The following is a 15,542-nucleotide window of genomic DNA, read 5'->3' as shown; positions in this document are numbered from 1 at the left end:
TGTCGGCAGAAACGCACAAACAAAGTGCTCAGAGCTGGCTTCAAGGCGTCCTCAAAGCCCGATTCTCCTGTCCCTCATCTGTGCCTCCCAGCCTGCGGGCTGGCGGTGACAGGAGGGTACCCAAACACAGAGGGCACCGCAGAGCGGTCCAGCCCGTGCCTTCCACAGACACATCTGCCGGGCCGCACACGGAGCCATGTGCGCAGTTTCCGGCGAGCCTACCAGTCACACTGCGAGGGAAAGCGAACAGCTGAGGGGGGTGTTAACAGAATGTGTCACTTAACCCAACACGTACCCAGAGCACAACTGAGTCAACGCATGATTAATCCATCGACGTGCGTGGGGGAGGGTGCAGCTCGGGAAGAGCACGTGCCCAGCGTGCCTGAGGTCCCGGGTTCGGTCCCCAGCACCTCCAATAAAAATAAATACATGAACGTAATTATCTAACCCCCCCCCTGAAACCACCCCCCATATAATACATAGACACGGACAGGACATCCCCAGGTCCTCACAGCCTGCCATGTAGAAATGCCGGCCGCACATGGAGCCCTCCTCGGCCCGTGCGGTGTCAGCCGCGGCACTGGACTACGTCGGCCAGGCGTGGCCGACAGCTTGGAAGCTTCTGGTCACTATAAAGGGACCCTGCAGATGGGCGGCGGGGAGGGAGGGAGGTCCCGGATGCAGCCCTCTGCCCACCTCGGTCCTGGCTCCTCGGAGCGCCATCCTCATCAGGACAGGTGGAGCACCAGCATCCATGGGCGGCTTCTCAGCAGAGACTGGGCGGAGCTGGGCCCGGCCCTCAGGCTCTCCGGAGTGTCACAGTGGCTTTCGGACACACCGTTCTAACGTGCCTCCTTGTCGGCGGCCTGCTGTCCCTGCCATGCAATCTGCCCCGTGGGCCTAGAGAGGACACGTTCGGGCTCATTCCGTGCAGGGATCAGCATTAGGGTAAAGCCAGTCGCGTGCCGTTTTTACATTACCGAGTTAGTTGCAGTCCCTCAGGCCGGTCTTCAGAGAATCAAGCTCAGGCCACTCACCGTGAGTTGGAGCAGCACCCGCGAGACCTGGATGCCCTTAGGGGCGATGATGGGAGGCTGTCCAGGTGACAGCCTCCCAGGGCTGCACACAGGAGACCAAAGACACCCTCCCTGGCCTCTGACACCTGCAGAAGTAATTGGCTCCCGTTTCAGTGTCACTCACGTCCACGGCTGTGCCACTCCCAGCTCTGCAAGATGCTGAATGCCACTTGCTAAAAATAAAGCATCCCTCGTGCCGACAGGCCTATCTCACACTGCGGAGCCCCTCACCTCCGGGGGCCACCCCGGTACCCGGGCAGCATGCGGCACGGCTGGTTAGGACTAAGGCCGCGGGACCGCACGCCCAGACTGCAGCAGAGCACAAGCCCGCACAGTAACTCGCTCTCTCCACTCAAGGTCTCCCTGTAAGCAAGACCGTCGGGATTGAAGAGTTCAGGTCTAAGGGGAAGGTATCGCAGGTGAGACACAAAATCGTCCCCCAGGCAGACACCCACGTCCTGAACCCACCCTGGGAGGCCGCCGGGCCCGCCTGCTCCAGGACGCGGGGAAGCCCGTGGGCATGCGAGGGCCCCACGGCGGGCACCCCAGCAGCCCCTGCGGTCCCGCGTCTCGAAGCCGGGCCTCCCGGGCCGCCTGGTCCTCCTCTCACGGGGGACGCGCGATCCCAGCGGGCAGCTCCTCGCGGAGGCTGAGCTTGGTTCACGGCACATCCCAGGACTCACACCAGAGACGGACGGACGGACAGACGGACGGCCCGCAGCAGCAACGGAAAGACACGCCTGCTGCGCCCTCACATGAAGAACCCACCGATGTGACAGTTCCCTGTGAGCTACTTCAAACTGGCATTTGAATCCTGAAATGAGTTGTTTCCCTCACTTCAGTGCAAGCTGCAGACGGTTTTTCAATCGTCCTCAGCCTTTCCTTTTCAACCGTCTTCTGTAGGCGGACTGTTTATAACGTGAAAGGTGAGGCCAGGGGGAGGTGGGCTCCAGGGCCGCGGAGTCAGGGCAGAGCCAGGAGCGCGGGGACCGAGCCCGGAGCGCCCCCGCTGAGAACAGCCGAGTCGGAACGTGAACGTCCCACACGCTGAACGCAAAAGCCGCTCCTGGAAGCCCCCTCTGACGCCAGCACGTCTGGACAGACCGTGAAGGGAGGCCTCGTCCGGGACACGCAGCGACACCTGCGGGTCTGAGCGGCCGTGCAACCCCTCCAGGTCGCAGGGTGCCCGACAGGGCTGGACCTGACCCTCCCGCCGCCCTGCTCCCCGCCGCGTCCAGAGCTGCCAGCATGGCTCCCGCTCACTTTCCTAGCTCTTCTAGAAGCTTATTCTCAGGCCCAAACAGACAGGGTGGCTCCCTCTGAAGCCTCTTCTCTCCCGGCTCAATCAGAGCACGTAAACACGACGGAAACTCAAGCCGTGTCCGGGGCGGCCCCTGAGCTGCAGACCGCCCCTCCGGGGCCACAGCAGGAACCGGAGCTCCACACCCCGGTTTAGGTCTGACCGCCAGGGAGTGAGGATGGAGGACCCGGGCCGTGAGCCCACGCAGGGGAGCGGCACCCAGGGCGGCGACGGAGGGAACGCCGGGAGGCCCTGAGCCAGCAGTCCCGCTGACACCGGGCGGCGGGCCCCTCTGCGGCCTGGCCCGCCCCCTCCTGCCGGGGAGCCCTGGGCCATCCCTGGGCCTGCACCCTCAGCCTGGCCCCCGCAGCCCTTCCCCTGCCCTGGCCACGCGGGGCAGCGATGCCCTCCCACGCCCGCCCTCCGCCGCGGGCGCACCAAGCAGAGGAGGCCACTGGCTGGCCACCTCTGACAGGCCCTGCTCAGGAGCCGCTTCTAAAAAGAACCACACTGTGCAGGTGGCTGTCGTCCCCTACCTGATGATCGGTGTCGTCGAACATTTCAGCAACGGGGTGCGGCTTCTTCCCAGCGCCTGCTGACGGCGGAGCCTGAGACAGAGTGAGAAGAGGGGGCGTGTTAGCAGAGCAAACGTGAGCCAGAAGCCCTCACCCTCCCTCCTACGCACGTGCGCACACACACACACATGCTCCACAGGCCCCCGGGGCTCAGTCACGGGGCGCAGCTCACCTGGCCAGGTGAGACCAGATGCAGCATCTGAATGAACCGGGAGCAAAGAGTGTCGCCTGCACCCCGACTCCATCCAGGCCACCCCCCTTGCCCCGGGTCCCCGTGGCGCACGGACTCTGAGTGTGACGCCGGGGGTGCCGGGGGAGCGGGGCTGGGTCAGGCCTGGCCGGCCACGGGTGAGTGATGGTGACGTTACAGCAACACAGCTTCCAAGCGGGTCCCTCCGTCAGGGTCACGTGGGAGCGAACTGTTGCTGCTCAAGCTTCATGTTTCCACAATGTTTACGTTTCATGATATTACGGACGTAAAAGCCAAAATCAGGAAAAGAGGAGGGGGGGGGGTGGAGGAAGAGGAGAGTCAACACAAGGAAGGAAGAAGCCAAAAACGTCCCGGAACTCGTGAGGGTTCTGAACAACCTTAAAGCAGAGCAGGCCTGCGAAGCATCCCCCAGCTCCGAGGCTCAGGGCTCCTTCCTTCCTCAGGCTCCCGGCCTTGTCTTGGGGGCGCCCCAAGCCCCCACCCAGCCCCCCGGGCAGCGATCCTGCTGATGGCCAGCGGCCCCGCGCCGGCCCTCCGTCCCTGGAGCCACTCCTGCATGCAATGCGCCCTTCCCATCGTCACGGCCCAGCCCACGCACCTTCCCTGGAAGCAGGTCCCCGTGGGAAAAGGCCCGGATGGACGGCCCGGCTGCAGTTTCGGGGCCCAGGTGGCTGCAGCCCGCAGCCCGGCAGCTGCGCGGCCACCACCACAACAGACCCGCTCCCTGCAGAGCTCAGCCCGGCAGCCTTGCCTGCACTGGCCCTGCGATCGGTGGTGGACCTCCCTCTGTGACCCCGAAAGGGCCCCCTGCACGTGAGTCGGACAAGACAGAAGCCCCCGCTCACCCGGGGCAGCGCGAGACACAGGCCCCCGAGTTCCGCTCTGTGCCTCCTCACAGATTAATCGGAGCAAAACATGTTCCCCAACTCGGGTCCAGCTCCTCCCTTCCCCCAGACCTCCCTCCTCCCACCGCCAGGCTGAGCCCCTGGGACGGCCCCCCTGAGAGCAGCTGGCCTTGGGGGGCACACCCTCCGATCCACCACCCGCTCACTCCAGTCCTCCACCCGCTGCCGCACACCCGGGTCCTCGGCCTCGTCTACTCCACCCTGCAAAGGAAAACCCGTTTCCCTGGCCCCTAACGTGCTTGGTGATTTCACGGTCACACGTCTCTCCACCGCAGAAGTCCCCTCCCGGCTCCCCTATAAGAATCCCTCCTGATAGACCCTCTTCTTCCTGAGTCTGGTATCCTTTTCCGTTTGACAACTGATTGCAAACGACTTGAAGCCCAGAGCACGTGGGCCTGATGGAGAGTTGAGACCTCTGGCTTCCACCACCGTGAGGCCTCACAAGGTTCCGTACGGTCCCACCAGTTCAGGGGCAGTTCAGGCGGGCAAGAGAAACGGGGGGAGCAACGTCAAAGGAAGACCCCAGCCCTCACACACGCCCAGTGTCCCCCACACTGAGGAAAACCCAGCCCTTCCTTGGAGGCATCAAACAGGACCCTCTGCTTAAGCCGACACCCCTCCAAAGGCGGGCAGGGCTCCGAGAGCCACCGGAAGCATGACACACAGCGTTCCAGGACCCCTGCGCCCCATGCCCCTGCAGGGAGACAAACGCCCGGCGGGAACGCTGCCTACCACCACCACCACCACACACTGGCCCTCGTGCTCCAGGGGGTCGCCCCCGAGCCGGTCAGTGCTCTCCTGAAGGCTGAAGACTCCCTTCTCGGGGGGAGGGCACAGCTCAGAGGTAGAGCGCACGCTTAGCATGCATGAGGTCCTGGCTTCAATCCCCAGTGCTTCCATTAAAAGAAAAACATACTTACCTCTCCCTCTAAAAAAAAAATACAAAAAACGAACCAAAAAAAAAAAATACAAGACTCTCTAATCATGCTGCAACCAAATGTGTGAAATGAAACGTGCCTCTCGCTGGTAGTCAGAAAAATGCAAATGAACACAAGATGTCCTTCTCCCCCCACAGAACTGACAAAGGGAAAGCGCTAAGGCTCAGCGGCGGTGGGGCGGGGTGAGCCCCCCCGCTGTCTGGCCACGCGTGACGGGGAGGAGCTGGGACGGGCACCCACACGGAGACAGTCTCGTCCAGCGGACGCTCACCAGCATAACACTAAGACGTTCCCAGAGACAGGATTCAACTCGTGCCGTCATAGAAAGGACCAGACCGCACCGGAGAGCGGGCCTGCGTCGCCCTGGGCACACGGCCCTGGGCAGACGCTGCAGTTCTGAGTCACACGTAGCTCCTCGGCCCACCAGGGAGGGAGCGGGAGGCACGTCGACACACAAGGAGGACATCAAGAACAAACCCCGGAGCACGGCCTTCACCTGGGTCCCCTCCTACCCTGGGCAGAGGCACGGGGCAGAAACCACGGTGTCCACACCCCAGAGGGAGTCCCGGGTGGGCCTGGGATCAGCGCTTCTTCAGCGACACGTGAATTAGTGGAGCAGATCTATCAGAAAGGGAGGGTGTGCTTCAGCAAATTGCTCTTCCCAGCAGCTGATTAAACTCGGACTGGGTCGGGAAGGGACACCCTCGGGCTCTGCTGGGACCACACACGCCCCACCTGGGACATCGTCTGCGTAGCCGAAGGGAAATGCGTAGAAATCGCCCAGCACCACTGGGCTTGAATCCCTGAACCTGGTTTCTCATGAATGCAGGTGCTGGGACGTCCCACTCCCTTCCCTCCAAAACTCCGATACAGAGCCGGAATTCCTCGCAAATTAAGGTCATCCACGTATGTCATTTACGATGGGAAAACCTGCAAAGCTGGCTTCTGCAGGTGCGTGGGGACTCTGAGGAAGGGGTCCCCACTCTCCCCCCATGACAGCACTGATGTGTCCAGCAACAGGCAACCACCCGACAGGACGTGGAGACGCTGCGGACCCGTGATTCGAGAGCTGTTTCCTCCATAAGGCAGGCCTTCCTTTGTACCCCAATAGAATGCCTTAAATCTGAAGGAGAATGCACCCACGTACCAGTTGGCAGGAAACAAGAAAAGCCGATCATTCAAAACCACAGGCCAGCGACACCCTGAACTGAACGCTGCCCGCGGCCACTTCCAAAGGCACCAGCGGCCCCTCCTGAGCTGCAGATCCTGACAGCAGCCGTCCTTCCCGCGACAGTCTAGTCCTCTTGGTGGACGGGGTCCGTCTCTGCTCAGCGGGGCTACGCGGGGGATTTCCCCGATCCAGTCTTGACCTTCTTCTTTCTGCTCAAGGTCACAGCCACCTGCCCACTGTGGTTGGTTTCGGCAGCAGGCAGAGGCCTCTCCCCACGTGCTGAGGGAGGGGGAAAAGCCAGGGTCACCAGCATGAGCGCCCCACGAGGGAGCCTGGCCTCGCTAGGGGCCAGGGTCAGCCTTCACACGGGGAAGCTGTGCTGCAGGTCTGCTGGGGACCCGGGGTGCCAGGGCGGCCTCGGCCTCCCCGGAACAGGCAGGGTCGAGTCCTGGCCGCTACACGCCGTGGCTGAGGGTCCTGCTCTCTGCTCACGCTCACGATTACTGCGCAAGCCCGCTGGCACCGGCTCCCTTCCTTACTCAGTGTGTGTCTGCCCTTGGCCCTGCGTCCGCTCCACAGCTGTGAACATCTGGCCCGCTCCACACCACACGGGACAAGTGACAACTGACCGGTACCCGCTGACCGGCCTGGCAGGCCACACAGCACCAGCCCAGGAAGAGGATTTCTTTTCAAAGTATCACTGAAGAGCCGCCTTCTGGCACAGAAAAGACCGGGAACTCCACACATGAAGCGCCCACCCGCCCTCCGTGACCAGATTTTCACCCACATCCCACGAAGGACAGACAGGAGGAGGCGCCGGAGGCCGCTGGGACCAGCACCACCCGGTGAGGAGGGCTGGCGGCTCAGCCAAGGGGCGCGTGGTTGTTAAAAGATTAAAACGACTGTGTGTTTAAAATGTTACTTAATAACTCACTACTCATGACGTGTTACAATACCTTCAAAGAAGAAGTCAAAGAACCGCAAAATGATGCAGCGTTGGCCAAGGGAGGAGGGGGCGAGACTGCTCGGTGGCACGGGGGTCCTTCTGGGGTGATGAAAAGGCCGCAGACACAGGTGGTGGCTGCACGCACCTGTGAATGTGCTAAATGCCGCTGAGCTGCTCACTGTGCTGTGGCTAATTTTATGTGAACTTCAGCTCAATTTAAAAAATACAGAATAAAGGAATATTGAATTTCCAACCAGCACAAAACTGGCTTTTTCTGTGGCAGATCAACTGCTTGGCCACTACACAGAATTCGTCTGCCCATCTAGAGCGAGGCTGGTCTGCACGGCTGGCAGTTCTGCACAACTGAGGGCTGTACCACGACCCACGAGCCCCAGAGGCCCCCACATTCCACCCAAAGACCGCTCATTCGGAGGTCCAAAGCGGACCGAAGGGAGGGCAGAGCTGTGAGATTTGGGAGGGGAGGGGGCTTGGGACCCGGCAATGGTGCGGAGTGAGACGCAGAGTGAAGTGGTGCCCAGGTGAACCGTGCATCTCCAGAGGGAAGCGGGCGATGGCGGAAGGGCTGGGGAACGGGGAGCTGGAGGTTCGCCCCTGACAGAGAGGAAGGGATGGGGGTCCCGGGGCACCGCTGTCCAGGGAGAGCCCGGCAGTGTCTCAGGAGTCCCTCCCAGGCTGAGGGACGCTCCCAGCACCAACGGAGCCCACACACACAATGCTGAAGCACACGAACAAAACAGGACTCCCCCCCTGACTCAAACAGGACACCATCGTGGTCCCTTAGCTCTGGGCTCACAGAGCCTTGGAAGTAAGTAACAGGGACGCCCATTCACTTTCAGAAACGCCTTTTCTTTCTGCCAAACTGGAATTCTTTCCAGGGTTCCTCGAACATCTCTAGGAACCCCTAATGTCAGAGGCCTCGGGCCTTCTCCTTCTTTAAAAACAAAAAACCACTGCTCTGGAAGCCACACGCGTTTACCCCAGTCTGCGCCCCCCCAAGACCCCGTCCCGCCTGCACGAGCCTGCTCTGACACGCCGATGCCAAGTGGACCATGCCTCACAGGCCAGAGCCCTGACCTCACTCCAGGGGCACACGCTTACCGGAGAGGGCACCCAGGGACTCTGAGGTTCCTTCTGCACGGAACACACGCAGTGCCATGCCGAGCGCGCACGTGCTTCTGTCCGCACGAGGCCACGCTCGGGAAATGTCTGTCTCACGGTGGGGCTGGTCAGAGGCGTGCACGGCGATGAGTGTGGAGTGATCCACACGCATGTGACCCGTCCCCAGACAGCGCACGGCAGCGTGTGCGCTCCTGACCGTTGGTGTTTTCGGGTGAGTTCTGTTTCTGAGCGAAGCCCAGGGAGGTGGCCGCCGGCCCCAGGAACTCCTCTCTGGGCTCCCAGGACGATGACACACGAGAGCCACGTCAGTTACCGGACCCTCTGCAAGGCTGCGGCTCCACGTCCACTGCCCTCCTGCTACTACGGAACGAGGTCCTCAGCCCCCGGCTCCAGAAGGCACGGCCCAGCGAGGGTTTCGTAACTCTTTTACAAACAATCAGAACAGATACTAAAATGTCACCAAACTCCTGGAAAAACCTGAACGATTAATCTGCAGAGCTGACAGCAGAGGTGAGGACTAACAGGGGCTCCCCTTCTTAGCGGTCAGAGCTGAAAACTCCCAGGGAAAAGGAATGCGCGTTCTTCCACCTGGCGTCCTCCACCCACACCCCTCCACCCACACCCCGCATTCTTCCACCTGGCGTCCTCCACCCACACCCCGCGCCTGCAGACACAGAGACAAGGACTCGGGAACTTCCGGGGGGGGGGGCGCCTCCACGCACTTTACCTCCTCCCAGCCTGGCTGTCAATCTTCTGAGACCTCAGAACTCGGTGGCTTTGTGACCCCCCGCGGGGTGACCCCCGCCCCGCCCAAGGCACCATGCTAGCGATCGGCTCCTACAATTCAGCCCCGAAGGAGGCTAGGGCTGCGAGCGTTACAAGGATGTGGACCCAGACTCTCTCTGGAGGACGGGCTGCTTTTAATTCCCCTCCTTTCCGTACTTCCTACAGTAACGTGTGCTGCTTTTATGTTAAGGGGGGAATCACACCTGCGAGAGTTACGATTTCTGCAAGGCTAGGACCCACCCCACATCCCCCATCCGGAAACAGCCCTCCCCACACCTGAGCTGCCCCGGCGGCCCCTCACCTGGATTCCCTGGCCGGCCACAGCCTGCGGCAGACGAGCAGCATCAGGACAGACTGGGCTGCCACAGGACCGTGGCCCAGTGACCAGTCCAGGGCGGTCGCTGCGCCGGGCCCGGCCGTCCAAAACACTCGCCGTCACTAGGAAAACTGTTTCCCACAACCGTGCCGGGGTCTGCGCAGGGCGGAGCTCCACTCTGCTTGTGACAGGTATTTCCAAACCCTTCTGCTTTTGTAAAAACCTATTTTCTTTCTCTGGCTCATCCTAAAGCCCCGTGTGACACAGGTTTTTTAATTAAATGGAGCAAAATTAATCTTGCGTGATGAACGACTAAACAACTCTGACCCTTCCCCTCGCTTAGGAAGATGTCAAGTATCAGAGCCAGGATGGCCTGAACGTCAGTGTCCCCCCCAAATTCAGGTGCTAAAGCCTGCTCCCCAGCGTGAAGGTATCGGGAGGGGGGGCTCGGAGAGGTGGGCAGGACACGAGAGTGGAGCCCTCCTGAGCGGGATTGGCGCCCTTATAAAGGAGGCCCCGGGGCGCTCCCTCGCCCCTGCTGCTGCGTGAGGACCCAGTGAGAAGTCCAGGGCCTGAACTCAGACCCTGCCTGCCCGACCCTGCGGCACGCGGATCTCAGGTGTCTAGTCCCCAGAGTGTGAGAAATAAATGTCTGGGGCCCGTAATGTTACCAAAAGTAAGTTTGTCTGCCTGCAGCACCGTGAGGCCAAAAAACTGAAACATCGGAGTTTGGAGCAGAGGAAGGTTTACCGCAGGGCCGAGCAAGGAGGACGGGGTGGCTCCCGCCCAAGAAAACCCCGAATTCCCCGAAGGGCGTCAGCAAAGCATATTTAAAGGCCAGGTGAGGGGGGCACAGGGAACGTGATCAGCTCGTGCACAGTTCTCTGATTGGCTGATGTTAGGGAACAAGGGGTCAACACTGTCAACCCCCAGGTGCCAGACAGTCTGGGGGCCACGTGCTCTCAACCACCAGGTAGTTAATTTCTTCACTTTGGTGGTGGTTTTAAGCATCTGAAAAACTCAGGAAATGTACACGAGACACGATTACCTGGCGCTTCAGGAGGCGCTCCCGCAGAGGACACGGGGAGGGGCCTGACCCTGGAAGCCCCGCAGGAGCCTGCTCGGTTACAAGCCGCCCGGCCCACGGCACCGTCACAGCAGCCCACCCCCCACAGCTCTGTCCTCCCAAAAACGTCTCCTTAAGGAGTCGTGATGAAGGAAGGCAACTTCTGGTGCAGAAGGACACATCGTCAGCCACCTTCCGTCCCAGCAAATACCCCCCCCACCCAGTCTCGGCTTCGGCCGCTGACGGCGACACACCCTCCAGAGGCCTCATTTCACCAGGTTTTCAAAGTGACCCAATCTGCGGCCTCGACTAGAAACAGACGAAACACGTATCAGTCAGTGCCACAGACGCACCACTCGGAACAGTCCCCTCACACGTCATAAACAAGGTGAGAGTCTCTCCCACCCTTCAGGGAGAGTCCCCCGTGTGGAACGGCTCCCCGGCGGCAAACTGACACATCTGGAGACACGTGAAGACGTGCAGGTCGCTGGGGGGCCGCCTGTTAACTTTCCACCCCTGGGCACCAAATGTTTCCCCAGCGGCTTACAAGCCTTAATGTTCCTCCGAAAACACCGCATTTGCTACTCCCCCCGGACACCCAGGGCCCCGAGGGAATCCAGCCCAGGGAGACGGGGCAAAGCCTTCGGCTGGGATGCTGGCCCCATTCCCAACAAAGGCTGCCTCTCAGACACCAGGTCTGACACATTCCCAGCTCCAGTGTCAGGAGAGAGAGGTGTGGCCACCGCAGACCCCGGACAGGAACGGATAAAAGGAGGGAATGCCACGGACAGCGGCGCAAGTAAACCCACAGCCCGGAGGGAATGGTCCAGCCTGCCAACCGCCACAATCCGCCACAATCCGCCACAGCACGCCACGACGGAGCAGACGACCTGGACAACACTGAAATACAGAATCCATGGCTAAAAACCCCTTTGACAAAAACATCGCCAGGCCCGGATGCTTTTACCAGCAAAGTCTACCAGACATTTCGGAAACAGCAACATGCATCAAAACTCATACACCCGTAGACCAAAATTGCCATTTTTCCTGTAAAATAATGTAAAATATACAGAAAAACAGAGTAAAAAGGACAGCATCAATTTGACTCAAATGGTTTTAAAAACACCTTTGCTTTTAGCCGGACACGAAAGGGCAAATACTATGCAATTCCATTTGTCTGAGGTGCCTGGAAGAGTCAAATTCAGAGACAGAGAGGGGAACGGTGGTGCCAGGGCCGGGGGAGAGGGGGCAGGGAGTCAGCGTTTAGTGAGTGGGTGCAGAGGCTCACTTCGGAGACGGGAAGGCAGGAACGCCTGCCAACAGCATGAGTGTACTTAATGCCACTGAACTGCGCACTGAAAAGCAGTTACACTGCTAAAGTTTATCTAAAACCACCCTCACTCTTCATCAGGAAAGTCGACTTCCCAAATTGTACTCGTAGGAAAATGAAACAGCACAAGGGCGTTCTGAAAGCAGGCAGTTAAACCTTGAGCGGTGGACCCGTCTCTGCAGACGCGTGCGGCGGGCCTGGCGCGCGCGCACTCCGGACTTCCTTGCACGTGGCGAGCACGCAGGCGCCGTCACACACGGGACAGGGTCTGCGTGTACCGTGATCACGAGCCAGACAGACCCTGAGTCCATCTGTCCAACCCTTTGGACTTTCAAAGAACCTTGCTTTTGCTTCCCACAAATGGCAACCAAAAGCTTGGTAAAATACATCCATGGCCTGAAGAAGGATGTTGCATTCATTTCTGGCCAGACCTGAGCCGACCAGAGCCTTAAACAGACCAGCACGTGGACAGGGGGCCACGGAGACTCCGGCCCCATCAGTCAGTGACAGAGGTTTGAGTCCCTTTCCTTACCTCCCCCTTGAGGTCATCCAGAGAAAAGGGCAGAGAGAGAAGGGGGGCCACACCCCCACGGCCGGATTTCTAGATCCCGGCACCTGCCCAGTGTGGCCCACATTCCTGAATCAGAAAAGTTTCAGTCCCTTTGCAGCTTCTGGGCCCAAGTCCTCCCCCGACCCCGACAATTGCCAACTGACTGAACCCCAATGATGTCCACATGCAAAGTACAGCTTCCAGACACCTGGCACCAACAAACACCCAAAATAAACACGACGTGACTCACTCACCCAGCTCTGTGCGCCACAGCTTCTGAACGGTAATTACCCCCCGTCTAAACTCCGGGTCAAGAAATCACAGGCATTTTAATCCAAATAAGAGCATCGCAAAGATTACGCTGGACAAATAAAGGGAAAACCGATCTGAATGTTCCCAGTTCTCAATTTCCAGCAGCATTCCTCCGCGTGCACAGCTGAAAGAGCCGTGTATTACGAGCACACAATCTCTGCAAACCGTGTCTGAGTTAATTTCTCCTTCCTTCTCCGTGGTCAGGCCTCCAGTCGTTCAACGCCCACGCAGAACACACGCCTCAGGACGCGGGGACCGCGTCTGAAACCCCCCATGCTTCACCGTCTCTGCCAAGTCTCATGATTCCAAGAACATCCTGACTGAGGACAGGGCTGCGAGAAGACAACCGATCCAGCCGCTGTGTCCCAGACCTCTACGTGACAGACTCGGGTCCCTCGAAGCAGAGGAAGGAGGCAGAAAGGACGTTTGTTCCCTGACACGTCCCCCCTGGCCAACCTTTCCAGTGTGTCAAGACCGGAGGGCGGGCCCCGTGTCTGTCACCCGCGAGCCCCACGGGGGTTCCAGCTGTGAAGGCCCCGGACGCGCCATCAGGCCACCCTAGGAAGTTCCAGTAGACACCCTGAGCCAGGCAGCTGGTGCCTTAGAACCTGGGGGGTGGGCAGTGGGGGGCAGGGCTGGAGCTGCCAGCGCTCTGCACTCACCGCCATCACCAGGCGTCTCCGGAGCCAGCTCTCCGGCACCCCAGCGGCACCCCCAGTGGGGGAGGGTCGGCTCAGGGCACCACGAAGGCCCCACCAGCCCCCGCAGGAGGCACCAGCCGGACGGACCAGAGCGTCAGAGCAGCAGACTCAGGCACGTCCCTGGCCGCCAGGGCAGGCCGTGCCTTCCTAAGAAACAGCGAGCCCAGAGGCTCCCCTGGAAGCCTCAGAGGCCGGGGGGTGGTGCCCGCACCATGCCCCACACACCCGGAAACGAGGCAAGGCCCCGGGGCCCCAGGGACGTCCCTCTGAGCCTCAGCCAGCAGGGGAGCCAGCAGACACAGCGCCAGGCCCAGAACCCACGCTCCCTCCTGCCGCCCGACCCTGGTCACAGCCCCGGCCCCCGAGGCACCCACCCGCCACCCTGCCCGCCACCTCGAGCCCTTCCAACCTCCGGCGCCAGCCCGCTCGCCCAAGCACGCACGCGTGCGTTAGCTTCGGGCGTCACACCTGATGGGAAGGAAAGAAAGACCCACCTTCCTTATCAGCCTGGGGCGCCCTGCCTCCCTCCCCTCGGCCGCCGAGCCTGCCCCAGGGCAGCACGCTGTCCCTCTTCTGTTCCACCCCAGTCACTCATCATCCAATTAACAGGACGGCCAAGAGGCCCGACAAGAGCGTGCCAGGCGGACAGGAGGCCAACCTCGGCGGCGTGGAGGGCAGCGACAGGGCGGCCAGAGCGGGACCTGAACGGAGCTTTCTGCCCAGAAAGAGACGTCGTCAGGAGGCGGGGCACCCAGGTTCCAGCTGACGAGCACCTGCACCACGTCCAGGTCAGGAACCAGAGCGTTTCGTTGGAAAGAAGGTGCTAAGCACCAGCCCCAGAGGCCCCGAGGGAGCTGCTCGGGCCCAACGATGGGGCCAGAGGCGACCACGAGGAAGGTGCAGCCCAGCGAGGCCGCAGGCCAGCGGGCGTGGGGCTCAGCGCGCACAAGGCCGGAGCTGCACTCCCAGCCCCATCATGACGCAAGGAGCACCGCCTTCCTCCAGGCCGGAGCCGGGCTCCACGCACAGCCTCTGCGGGTGAGCCACAAGCCCCGCCTGCCTGGTCAGGGAGCAGTCACCCCGTGGGTGGACATCCTGTGCACCCCAAGTGAGCGCACGCACCTGGCCTACAACCCATCACGGGGGCGAGGCGCTGGGGGATGCTGACCAGGACGGTTAACTTTATGCATCACCTCGGCTGGGCCAGAATGCCCAGGTACCTGGTCAAGCTGCTCCAGACGCTTCCGCGAAGGCGTTTTTTGAATGTATTGCTACTGAACTCAGCAGCCCTTGACTACAGCAGGTTACCTTGCTGCTGTGAGTGGGCTCCGTCCAGCTGCTGCAGGTCTCCGCAGGAAACACACTGATCTCTCCCGAGAAAGGGGAGTCCTGCCTCCAGGTGGCCTGAGCCCCCAGCTTCCGGCCTGGCCTGCAGATTTCAGACTTGCCAGCCTCCCTAATTACGTGAGCCAGTTCCTTAAAATACACTTCTCTTTCTACACACACACCCCCCTGTCAGTTCTGTTTCTCTACAGAACCCTGACTGATACAGTCAGGGACACAGCTTCCCAGATGCCACCTGCCTGGGCCACCCCAGCTCCAGAGCAGAACCTCGCTGCGGAGAAAAGGCCCTGCGAGTACAGAGCGCCCCCCAGAGGGTCCCATGAAAAGGCCACGTGTGCACACGGTCAAGGACCCACCAGCTAGAGTCCTGCTGGGGTGCTAACTGCTCCCAGGAGAACGTGCTGCGTTACGTATGACACCATGACGAGTTCCCACCTGTACACGTGACCATTCTAGGTAAACGAGAGGCGTGGGGGGGAGTCGGGGAATCAGTTTCATCATTTGGCTGAAAATACAATGAGGATGATGAACAGAAAACCGGTCCCATCAGCCTCCTACTGCGCACAGACTCCTAAATCCACGAGTGCCTTCTGGTATGCAGGCCTCCCGCCCTGCTGTGCTCTATTGTCAGGCACACACATGCACATGCACAGCCAACCACGGGCACCACCAGTTCCTCCTCTGGGCCCCACCATTCACAGGGGCCACGGGACGTCCCAGAGGCAGGCGGCCAGGCTGGCACAGCCAAAGCCGGCCCCAGAGTGAGGGGCACGGAAAGCTCCAACCCCTCAGGACACCCCTGTCCCCGAGACAAGCCACAGAAGCAGGTGACGGTCCCGCTGGTCTCCAGGCAGAGTTCTTCACGTCTATGAAAA

General features: G+C 60.8%; 1 protein-coding gene across 4 annotated transcripts in view; it reads right to left on the bottom strand.

Annotated features, from left to right (window-relative positions):
- SEMA4D (semaphorin 4D) overlaps nt 1-15,542 on the bottom strand; it is a 97,311-nt gene that overhangs the window by 63,347 nt on the left and 18,422 nt on the right. For 3 of the 4 annotated variants that reach the window (XM_072952658.1, XM_072952657.1, XM_072952664.1), the window contains exon 2: nt 2,913-2,984. The exons of the other annotated variant lie outside the window; for it this stretch is intronic. The gene's annotated coding sequence lies outside the window, so the exon portion shown is untranslated. The remainder of the gene's footprint in view (nt 1-2,912; nt 2,985-15,542) is intronic. 4 annotated transcript variants of the gene reach the window in all.

Source organism: Vicugna pacos, chromosome 31 (genome assembly GCF_048564905.1).
Source record: "Vicugna pacos chromosome 31, VicPac4, whole genome shotgun sequence".
NCBI classification, from domain to species: domain Eukaryota; kingdom Metazoa; phylum Chordata; class Mammalia; order Artiodactyla; family Camelidae; genus Vicugna; species Vicugna pacos.
This window is presented reverse-complemented; position numbering and strand designations above follow the sequence as displayed.